The sequence below is a fragment of the Mytilus edulis genome, chromosome 6 (assembly GCF_963676685.1).
Source record: "Mytilus edulis chromosome 6, xbMytEdul2.2, whole genome shotgun sequence".
Taxonomy (NCBI): domain Eukaryota; kingdom Metazoa; phylum Mollusca; class Bivalvia; order Mytilida; family Mytilidae; genus Mytilus; species Mytilus edulis.
In genome coordinates, this window is record NC_092349.1 from 1 (window position 1) to 10,061 (window position 10,061).

Here is a 10,061-nt window from a genome sequence, read left to right on the forward strand (position 1 = left end):
TATTGGACCATTATTCTCTATTCTTCTTTCAATCATTAGGTTGTGGTATTGGACCATTATTCTCTATTCTTCTTTTCATCATCAGGTTGTGGTATTGGACCATTATTCTCTATTCTTCTTTCAATCATTAGGTTGCGATATTTGACCATTATTCTCTATTCTTCTTTCAATCATTAGGTTGTGGTATTGGACCATTATTCTCTATTCTTCTTTTCATCATTAGGTTGTGGTATTGGACCATTATTCTCTATTTTTCTTTCAATCATCAGGTTGTGGTATTGGACCATTATTCTCTATTCTTCTTTCAATCATTAGGTTGTGGTATTGGATCATTATTCTCTATTCTTCTTTCAATCATTAGGTTGTGGTATTGGACCATTATTCTCTATTCTTCTTTCAATCATTAGGTTGTGGTATTGGACCATTATTCTCTATTCTTCTTTCAATCATTAGGTTGTGGTATTGGACCATTATTCTCTATTCTTCTTTTCATCATTAGGTTGTGGTATTGGACCATTATTCTCTATTCTTCTTTCAATCATAAGGTTGTGGTATTGGACCAATATTCTTTATTCTTCTTTCAATCATTAGGTTGTGGTATTGGACCATTATTCTCTATTCTGTAAACTCCAATCATGCTCTAATCTACTACAGTGGTGGATCCAGGGGGGTCTGGGGGTTGGAACTCCCCCTTTTTGTTGACGATCAATGCATTTGAATGGGGACATATAGCTGGAAACCCTTTGTCCTAGTTTGGAACCCCCCTTTTTAAGACTGGATCCGCCCCTGTACTATTTGGATATATATTGATTAAAGTTTGCTTAACGTCCAGTAATAAAACAAAATCAGAACGAGTACAACTTAATAATAAATTCTTCAAATTTGCGTCTGGCGCAAACATAAAATTCCAATCCTCGTATCTATGATGAATTTATTTACAACCACTGGGTCGATGACACTGCTAGTGGAGTTTTTACTCCCCGAGGATATCTCCAGCCCAGTAGTCAGCACTTCTGTTTTGACATGAATTATCTTTGATATGGTCATAATCGTAAATTATTTTTTTACATTTTGCTTTGAATTCTTAAAATACTGAGGCTTTTCTTCCTCAGGAATAGATAACCTTAGCTGTATTTGGCAAAACTCTTAGGAGTTTTTGGTCTTCAATGCTCTTCAGCTTCGTTCTTTGTTTTCGCCTTTTTAACACTTGTCGATTCGAGCGTCACTGATGAGTCGTTTGTAGAAAAAATGCGCGTCTGGCGCAAATATAAAAATTCAATCCTGTTATCTATGATGAGTTAATTTTGACCATTGTAATTTCCAACTTAAATCATTGGAGGAACACTAACTATGATATGAGCAACTCGTTAAGTATCACATGTTGAGAAGGAACTGCTTATTTTTTTGTCGCCCTGAACATGTATGAAACTGGACAGAAAGCGAATAACAGTCAATTCGCCTTTTCAGAATCTATAAGACTATGGAGTATATCATTGTTCGTACACAAAAAGAAAAATAATGTTACATCATTGGTCGAATTTACATTAGGACGTTTAAAACCAATCACAACGTTTTTGGTGTGCAATTTTTGAAAAAATTACCAGTATGCATTAGATTTTAAAACAGCGAAATAAAATTATACTTCCGGTACACTTAAGCTTAACCCGGTTTTTGTGTGTGTTCCTGTGGTCAATTTTCAGTTTTCTGTGACATATTAAGTTATTTCTTGTTTTATCCTTTCTCTGATTCACGTGTATCTTTTTTAAAATATGGTGCTAGGCTTTTTTTCACTTATGATCTTTGCCGTTTAAATTGTTTCACTGAAGAAAGACGAAACAGGCCCCAACCGTACACAATCATACGTCTTGTTATCATTAAAGTTGTCCTTAAATTTTTCATATTGCTTGTCTGACAGTGAAGCCGTTGAACAACTTCTAACTATTATACACTTCGTAAAAACACTAAAATATACATGTCTAATTATCAGCATAATATTTTGTACCAAACATCACATCTATAGCATTTTTAACAATACAACATTTATAACAATACAACACATAACATACATGCAATACATTTCACAGAACAAAAATGAAGCACTAAAAGCAGAATATAAGCATAGGCTAGGTATTTTTTCGAATTTCGGGATGTCGGGATTAATTTTATTTTTAAGGCCGGGATTTCGGGATCGGGACCCCTCCTATCCCCCTCACCTATGGTTGCCAATACACGTCATTTGAAGTTTGATAGATGGAAAAGAATATCAGATCTTTTTTTACTATTTTTTATAATGAGATTATTTCTCTTTCCCAATTGTACAGCTCCCCTTCCTAAATGTTATGTTCGTTTGCTTCGAACAAAAGTTGTGCGGGTCTGACTGGGGTTTTCAGAGCAGAGAATAAAGGGAGGGAATACAGAACAAAGAACACTAAATACATAAACAAAAAAAGAAAGAATAGAAAATAAGTTAGTGATAAAATCTAAAGAATAGAGAAATGACGACCCCCCCCCCCTTTTCCCTTTCCATGTAGATACTTGAGTACGTGTGTCCAATGTTACTCTTGTGTCATTTATGTGTTCATATAGTTAAAAGCTTTTTATCAACGATAACTCTAATATTTTCTTAATTCGTTAGCTTACATCTTTTAGGTATTTCACTGAGTTGTGTACCATGTATGAGAGACAGTGACTGTAGATGTGGTCGATCTTACCGATCTTACAGCAATTCAACTCCTCACTGTCATGATTTTCAAAATAAAAGATGCTGTTACTGTGAAATTCCAATTGAATGTACACCTGGTGGCTATCCCAACGGTTGTCCATCAAGTAGATGTGATTGCGTTCCTGAGCATTCTCATCACCACTGCAGTTGTCAAACGTAGAGGTAAATATCATCAAAACACAGGTCAAAGTTGTGTATTTTTTTTTTTTTTTTGCTTTTTTTTTTTTACAAACTGATTGTGTGCGGTTTGAAAATTAAGGCCTTATTATTTTTTATTTATTCGAACATCCCTGATGAGATATTTGTAAAAGAAATGCGCCTCTGGCGTACAAAATTGTATGTTTGATGATTATAAATAAGAAGATGTAGTATAAGTGCAAATGAGACAACTCTCCATCCAAGTCAAAATATGTAAAAAGTACACAATTACAGGTCAATATCCGGCCATCAATATGGAGACTTGGTTCACTCGATATCGTAAACTTGTCAATTCTATCATTGATTCAAGGACAATATTCGTCAATATAAATCAATGTGCAGACATCTTATACGTTCAGGTATTTCACATCCCATCTTTTATGGTAACATTCCATGCAAAGCACAAAAATATCGACATTAACCTCGAAAGCTTACAAAACCTTTAAACAGAATTATTCAGAAAGAATATAGATGCGATACTGTTTTCGGGTCATTAAACATTGCATTTTTCGGGATTAATATACCTATTACTCTCTATTCGGAAACCCCACTCACACCCATAATGATACGACTCACTCGGAAAGAATACTGATGATAAATAAAATCATTCGTCACAACTCGGTCGATTCCGTACCTCATCTAAGGATAGAAGGAAAGTAGCGGAGTCCCCCGAGGTTTGCCGATTGGATGAAACACGACTATTATAGGGTATATTGTTGTACTATCGTCACTTGTCCATCCATGTCTACAGTTCTCAACTGTGTTCTTCAACAATCGGTAAAACTATACCATGAAAAGCAGTATAATAGGTCTGGGCCTGGCAATATATATCAAAATTAGAAAATGTGGTATGAAGGCCAATGAAACAACTCTCCTCCAGAGCTCTGAGGCCAAACGGCATAGGAGTTAACAATTATAGGTCCCCGTATACGGCCTTCAACAAAGAACACTGATGAAAGCACACTATTTCTACCTAACACAGGAACTGAAAACAAGCTTATGTTCAGGAAAAGTACAGTGTTGTACATTAGACAACAAACAACACAAAAGGGAGTTTGTTAAAAGATTAATGCAAAAATTTTATGACTATATTTTATATTTTGTTCTTCATATTTCTTTATTCTTTGGTAGGAGATGATAACATGGAGAAGAACTGCAAAAACCAACAAGGCGTTTTTTACTTCTACAATAAAGTATTAAATATAAAACTATTTTGTTTATTCTTGACTGGCATTAGAAAGTATAAGGCTTCTAAAAGAACATGAACTGACCTGTTAAATTTTAACGAAAATAGAAGCGACATTAATAATAGACCCTCAAGTCATTTAGAATAGAGTCAGTCCAAGAGAGATAAGTAAGACCTGTGTTAATACCCTCAACTCATTTAGAATAGAGTCGGTCCAAGAAAGATTTAAGTAAGGAATGTGTTAATACCCTCAACTCATTTAGAATAGAGTCGGTCCAAGAGAGATAAGTAAGGACTGTGTTAATACCCTCAACTCATTTAGAATAGAGTCGGTCCAAGTGGGATAAGTAAGGACTGTGTTAATACCCTCAACTCATTTAGAATAGAGTCGGTCCAAGAGAGATACGTAAGAACTGTGTTAATACCCTCAACTCATTTAGAATAGAGTCGGTCCAAGAGAGATACGTAAGAACTGTGTTAATACCCTCAACTCATTTAGAATAGAGTCGGTCCAAGAAAGATTTAAGTAAGGACTGTGTTAATACCCTTAACTCATTTAGAATAGAGTCTGTCCTAGAGAGATAAGTAAGGACTGTGTTAATACCCTCAACTCATTTAGAATAGAGTCGGTCCAAGAGAGATAAGTAAGGACTGTGTTAATACCCTCAACTCATTTAGAATAGAGTCGGTCCAAGAGAGATAAGTAAGGACTGTGTTAATACCCTCAACTCATTTAGAATAGAGTCGGTCCAAGAGAGATACGTAAGGACTGTGTTAATACCCTCAACTCATTTAGAATAGAGTCGGTCCAAGAAAGATACGTAAGGACTGTGTTAATACCCTCAACTCATTTAGAATAGAGTCGGTCCAAGAGAGATACGTAAGAACTGTGTTAATACCCTCAACTCATTTAGAATAGAGTCGGTCCAAGAGAGATACGTAAGAACTGTGTTAATACCCTCAACTCATTTAGAATAAAGTCGGTCCAAGAGAGATACGTAAGAACTGTGTTAATACCCTCAAGTCATTTAGAATAGAGTCGGTCCAAGAGAGATAAGTAAGGTCGACTGTGTTAATACCCTCAACTCATTTAGAATAGAGTCGGTCCAAGAGAGATACGTAAGGACTGTGTTAATACCCTCAACTCATTTAGAATAGAGTCGGTCCAAGAGAGATAAGTAAGGACTGTTTTAATACCCTCCACTCATTTAGAATAGAGTCGGTCCAAGAGAGATACGTAAGGACTGTGTTAATACCCTCAACTCATTTAGAATAGAGTCGGTCCAAGAGAGATAAGTAAGGACTGTGTTAATACCCTCAACTCATTTAGAATAGAGTCGGTCCAAGAGAGATAAGTAAGGACTGTGTTATTACCCTCAACTCATTTAGAATAGAGTCGGTCAAAGAGAGATAAGTAAGGACTGTGTTAATACCCTCAACTCATTTAGAATGGAGTCGGTCCAAGAGAGATCCGTAAGGACTGTGTTAATGCCCTCAACTCATTTAGAATAGAGTCGGTCAAAGAGAGATAATTCATATTAATGAAGAGCCAAACAAATATTTCTCTTTTCTCTGTCAATAAGCTACTGTGTATATATGTAACCAATAATAAGTGAAAACGCACCAAAGATACTAGGCTTATGCTTTATTACGCTTTAAAATTACTCTTAATGCATGGAGTATTAGTATCTTCGGTCTTAAAAGATTTGTTGTGGTAAGAGCCCTAGAGATTTCAAAATTTGATATTGTAGTTAAAAACAATAGTTCCATACGGCATCCCAATCATAAAATTATGAGTTTTAGCTTTCTAAAAGGCTTTGGGGTGTTTCGCTGTATCATACTTTTTAAAAGTAAAATGTGGTTGCTTACGAATTGGAAAGGCGTACATCCTTTGGGCACATACTCACACGTTTTGTAGTTTAGGCCTACTTCGGAAAAGATCAGGCTTATGCCGCTACAAGGCAGCGCTCGCACCCGCAAAGTGGAAAGGGATTAATATAAGTTGTAATAATTTGTTTCTCAATCCACTATAAGAAATATGTTTAAACCAAACATATTTTCAAGTGCATTTAAAACTTCCCCTCGTTTCATTTCTGTTGCTTTACTTCGGAGGTTATAATGTAAAGCAACTTTTCTTATTGCTATAGAAGTCGAAACCGCGGTTGATGATTTAAATATAATTCAGGTTATCTCTCCTTTTCTGATAATCTATCAGAATCGTCTATTACAGTGTACTTTTTGCAATAAATCAAAGTGGATTTGATTTCTGATTAGCTGACAACTATCATTGAATATTGATACTCTAAAAGATTAACATTAAAACGCTTTAATGTGGATTTCATGTGTCAGTCTCTTCTATTTTAATTTAATTTTCCATTTAAGGAATGACTGTAATATTTTTTCTGTCTATGAAGAAATAACATAAAAAAATTTAGTCCTCTGCCACTGTTAAATTGCCATCAAATTGGATACTGGTTAAGTGTATGTAATTTTCACTAATTTACAGTCATTACTTATAACTTAATTCTAAATTCCATTTTAAACCGTAGAAAACCATGAAAAAAACGTTGATAACGGCAGGGTCACATGACTAAATTATGTCTATGGGCTCATAACAAAATAACGTCAGCCAATCAGAAGACGCGTTACATCCAAAATTAAATTATATTCAAATAATGAAAACATGCCTGTTTAAAAATTTTAAGGCTTCAATTTGACAGACCATTTTGATTATTATGCCCCTCAACGCTATGCGAAAGGGCATCACGAGCTTACCCTTGTCCGTCTGTCCGTATAATTGATTTACGTTCTCTTATATACTTCAGTTTGTGTAAACCTAATATGAACTCTATACGACAATGCTTATTCAACCAAACACAGATCAAATACGAATTCGGGTGGCGTGGCCGTCACTTTCACCGTTTTATAATTATCATTCGGTTCCTTTATAACAGCAAATTAAAACAGGCCAAAATAATAAAGAATACAGAAATGAAGGAATCCATCCATTACCCTCATATCTGAACAAGGGCTTACATTTGAACAATGAATATGTTAGTTATTTGATACTTAGTTGGTCATAAGTGGGTTTTTTTTCTTTTTTTCTTTTTTTGAAAGAGACGTTTTGCGCCTCTTACCTTATATTTTTTTAATACTTATCTATTTACATTGATCAAAAGCTTTAGAACTTTGGTTGTATTGTGTTTGAATGGCGAGAGAAGGCACGGGCAGATTTCCATGCAGTCAAAGATTTGAAGACAGTCTTGTATGAGGATCTTGATAGGGGTATTGATTTCTGTATTTTCAAAACTTCAGGCCATCATTGTCTGTGGGTTTTTATGCCCCACCTACGGTAGTAGAGGGGCATTATGTTTTTAGGTCTGTGGGTCCGTTCGTCCGTTCGCCTGTGCGTCCGTTCGTCCCGCTTCAGGTTAAAGTTTTTGGTCAAGGTAGTTTTTGATGAAGCTGATGTCCAATCAACTTCAAACTTAGTACACATGTTCCTTATGATACGATCTCTTTCTAATTCAAATGCTAAATTAGATTTTTAACCCAATTTTACGGTCCATTGAACACTGAAAATGAAAGTGCGAGTGGGGCATCCGTGTACTTTGGACACATTCTTGTTTCGGATTTTTTTTTTTGCCCGTTTTTCTACTTCATCCCCAATCATTGACTATATATTCCATAAACACCTTCCACTTGTATGTGGATGATAACAGTTTGGTATACAGTCTACATGTTTGTCTATCGCTATTTGTCCGCCATTACTGGATATCACACATGTTCCCGTAAAAATTTGTCGTCATAAAACAAAATATCTGACGCCACAATGGAAAAGTGATTGTTGTATGCGTCAAAAGTTCAAGCGGCCGGGTCAGCCGGGATTAGCGATAAGGTGTATGTGTGCGGGAGTTTCTCACTGCATTGAAGACCCATTGGCTTCGGCTGCTGTCTGCTCTATGGTCAGGTTGTTGTCTCTTTGACACATTCCCCATTTCCATTCTCAATTTTATTTCTATGAAATCACGTGGGGACACTGCATTCGATTACTTTTAATGCGACGGTAGTTAATAACAGACAGAAACCCGGTCTGTTCTTTGGTTGAGTAATTATGTTAGAAGAGGTTATTGCTTGAATTTGTTTTCCGTTTATATGGTATAATTGCGTTATGTCAAATGGCAAGTATTTCATGTAACGTCACTTGAAAATGCGTTTTTTATCTTTTGATTTTTGCTTTTGCATTACTTGACAAAATTTTCATGTATAGATATAAGAAGATGTGCCATGAGTGCTGATGAGACAACTCTCCATTCAAGTCACAATTTATAAAAGTAAACTATTATAGGTCAAATAGTCAAATTACAGTCACCAAATATACACCCTGTAATCTCCCCTACCCTACACGAACCCTACGCATGACCTCAAATCCTATCCCAGTGAAAGCTCTGTATACGACTGTTCCCATCCACGTGAGAAAAATTAATATGACACAGATTCAAAATGACTTTGTACGGGAGTTCTACTTCTTCAGGGCTGTGGTACCACAGTCCGTCGGGGAGGACGTCACTGTCTACAATTATCTCGGAAATGTTGGTACTCATCTATTCAGTTCACCTTATAGGTAAGAGTCAACACTATGTCGGAAAATCTTTTTTTTTTTAATTGCAACGAAAATTTCATACTTCACCGGTATTTTAACATTATACAATTTGCAATATATACCTGCATGAAGAACCAACTTTTTTGTGTTCATTTGCATACCACTTTTTAATATTCTTGACCCTTTTTATGTTCAGTTTGCTATAGAATTTCTTACATTTTGTATGCGCAAAAAATATTAAATGAGATGAAATAAAGGGTGCTAACTGTGACAATCCTTAAGTCTCAGTTCACGTGTAACATCGTAATCGCTGAACTGTAGAACTATCAACTGAACACTAATATCGTAAATTATAATTTATATTATAACGATTTTTCTAATGAATTGAAAATGATGATAAAAAATATTTCTTTTTATCTGACACTCAACAACTCTGTTGAATGATACGTTATCTTTGGTTAGCCCATTTTTTCATCATATTTGTGTAATTAAAGTAACATACTATGTGAAATCCTTTTAAATGGATTATATTGTGCCGTGTAACATAAGCCTCACATTCTATATTGATGTTTGTGCCCGTGTAATATAAGCCAAAAAAAAATTTAAAAATCCATTTGGATGTGCTCCTCATAAGCAGGAGGCGATACAGAAAAGAAGAAAAAGATGCTTCAATCATGATTTATATTTTTTTCAACTGCACTTGCTTGTATTCTTTCTTCGTGTAATATCTTTTTTGATAGCGTTTTAATTCAATATTATTCGTTGGATAACAACTTTCTATGATTTCGTGGTTTCATGTGAACCACAAATTTGATGTTCAACACATTGTCTATAATTTGAAATATCCAATTCACAGGTGTCAGGTTTGTGGTTTTATCTGGTAGGTCGTTGGTTCCGCATTGGTTATTTTCAACAAAATATTTTTTTATTAATAATTGAAATTATTGGTTCTAAAACCATTAAGATTGAAAGTTTAACTGTTTTCACAACCAGACAGAAATCCGCGAACGTTAATGTTTAAGAATGTCAATCTTTTCATAAAGTGGGGGTAAGGCGCTAACTGACATAAAGGGGGAGCGCGCTCCAGTCATGCTTCAATGATTCCCTATATAATCAACCAAATTTCCCCCACTATATCAATTATATAGGGAAATTAGCTACGAGATTAAACGAAAAATCAAAACATGTTTTTGTTTGTTCCATCATTAATGAAAGTCAAATAGTAAAATAATACTTTACTTTTTGCAGCCAGTTTGGTTCAGTTTTATCAAACTAAGATATAACTTGAAAAAAACAACTAAAAAACATAAAAAAAAAACATAAAAAAAAATAAAAAAAAAAACAATTTGAAA

At 34.9% G+C, this 10,061-nt stretch overlaps 1 long non-coding RNA gene across 1 annotated transcript; it reads left to right on the top strand.

The window, feature by feature from the left end:
* Positions 1-104: 104 nt before the first annotated feature.
* On the top strand, positions 105-4,128 carry LOC139526874 (uncharacterized). Its single transcript, XR_011665212.1, has 2 exons — positions 105-2,884; positions 4,052-4,128. It is a non-coding gene; the product is annotated as an uncharacterized lncRNA (long non-coding RNA).
* Positions 4,129-10,061: the final 5,933 nt, after the last annotated feature.